Consider the following 2,265-nt stretch of genomic DNA (forward strand, 5'->3'; position numbering starts at 1 on the left):
AGCAGCAGGAACAGCCGTAGTAACAGCCACAGGAACAGCCGTAGTAACAGCCACAGGAACAGCCGTAGTAACAGCAGCAGGAACAGCCGTAGTAACAGCAGCAGGAACAGCCGTAGTAACAGCAGCAGGAACAGCCGTAGTAACAGCAGCAGGTACAGCCGTAGTAACAGCCGTAGTTACAGCAGCAGGAACAGCCGTAGTAACAGCAGCAGGAACAGCCGTAGTAACAGCAGCAGGTACAGCCGTAGTAACAGCCGTAGTAACAGCAGCAGGAACAGCCGTAGTAACAGCCACAGGAACAGCCGTAGTAACAGCCACAGGAACAGCCGTAGTAACAGCAGCAGGAACAGCCGTAGTAACAGCAGCAGGAACAGCCGTAGTAACAGCCGTAGTAACAGCCACAGGAACAGCCGTAGTAACAGCAGCAGGAACAGCCGTAGTAACAGCAGCAAGAACAGCCGTAGTAACAGCAGCAGGTACAGCCGTAGTAACAGCCGTAGTAACAGCAGCAGGAACAGCCGTAGTAACAGCAGCAGGAACAGCCGTAGTAACAGCCGTAGGAACAGCCGTAGTAACAGCAGCAGGAACAGCCGTAGTAACAGCAGCAGGTACAGCCGTAGTAACAGCCGTAGTAACAGCCGTAGTAACAGCCGTAGGAACAGCCGTAGGAACAGCCGTAGTAACAGCAGCAGGAACAGCCGTAGTAACAGCAGCAGGAACAGCCGTAGTAACAGCCGTAGGAACAGCCGTAGTAACAGCCGTAGTAACAGCAGCAGGAACAGCCGTAGTAACAGCCAAAGCAGTGGCCAGAGAAGCCTCATATGTGTCCACCACATTCTACCACACCTCGCCCACTCGAGGGGGTTGTAGTGGGGGGTTGTGAGCAGGCCTTCCCACTCTGGGGTTGTGAGCAGACCTCCCCACTCTGGGGTTGTGAGCAGACCTCCCCACTCTGGGGTTGTGAGTAGACCTCACCACTCAGGGGGTTGTGAGTAGGCCTCCCCACTCTGGGGTTGTGAGTGAACCTCACCACTCAGGGGTTGTGAGCAGTCCTCCCCACTCAGGGGGTTGTGAGTAGGCCTCCCCACTCAGTGGTTGTGAGCAGACCTCCCCACTCGGGAGTTGTGAGCAGGCCTCACCACTCAGGGGTTGTGAGTAGACCTTCCCACTCAGGTAGTTGTGAGTAGACCTCCCCACTCTGGGGTTGTGAGCAGACCTCCCCACTCAGGGGGTTGTGAGCAGACCTCCCCACTCAGTGGTTGTGAGCAGACCTCCCCACTCGGGAGTTGTGAGCAGGCCTCCCCACTCAGGTAGTTGTGAGCAGACCTCACCACTCTGGGGTTGTGAGTAAACCTCACCACTCAGGGGTTGTGAGTAGACCTCACCACTCAAGGGGTTGTGAGCAGACCTCCCCACTCAGGGGGTTGTGAGCAGGCCTTCCCACTCTGGGGTTATGAGCAGACCTCACCACTCAAGGGGTTGTGAGCAGACCTCCCCACTCTGGGGGTTGTGAGCAGACCTCCCCACTCTGGGGGTTGTGAGCAGACCTCCAAACTCAAGGGGTTGTGAGCAGACCTCCCCACTCTGGGGTTGTGAGCAGACCTCCCCACTCTGGGGTTGTAACCAGACCTCACCACTTGGGGTGGGTTGTGTGTCCAGTGGGGGTTTTCATAACCATATCAGGGGGTTCGAATATTCCTCCCCCCTTAATACAGTCTTTGAGAATACTTCTTTTTGTATTCACGAATATCGAGGACAGATATTCCTCCTCCATTTCTCTTGTGTTCGCTGTAAGGTCAAAGGTCAAAATCTCTGGGGAAGGGGGGGTGGGTTAGGGGTCACGTTCGTGCGTTCGTATGGCACAAAATCTCTGGGGGGGAAGGGGTGGGTTGTTAGGGGGTCACGTTCGTGCGTTCGTATGGCACAAAAACTCTGGGGGGAAGGGGGAAGGGGTCACGTTCGTGCGTTCGTATGGCACAAAATCTCTGGGGGGAGGGGGTTAGGGGTCACGGTCGTGCGTTCGTATGGCACAAAATCTCTGGGGGAGAGAGGGGGGTTGTTGGGGGGTCACGTTGGGCGTTGTAGGGCACAAAAATCTTGGGGGAGTGTGGTGTGGGGGAAGGTGGTGGGGAAGGTGGTGTGGGAAGGTGGTGGGGGAGACGTGTGTGTGTGTGTGTGTGTGTCTGTGTGAGGCCAGAGTTGGGGATCCAATTAGCCCCAGAGAGGGAGGGACGTGGAGTGAGGGAGTGAGTGAGTGTGTGTGTG

The sequence above is a fragment of the Panulirus ornatus genome, chromosome 5 (assembly GCF_036320965.1).
Source record: "Panulirus ornatus isolate Po-2019 chromosome 5, ASM3632096v1, whole genome shotgun sequence".
Lineage (NCBI taxonomy): Eukaryota > Metazoa > Arthropoda > Malacostraca > Decapoda > Palinuridae > Panulirus > Panulirus ornatus.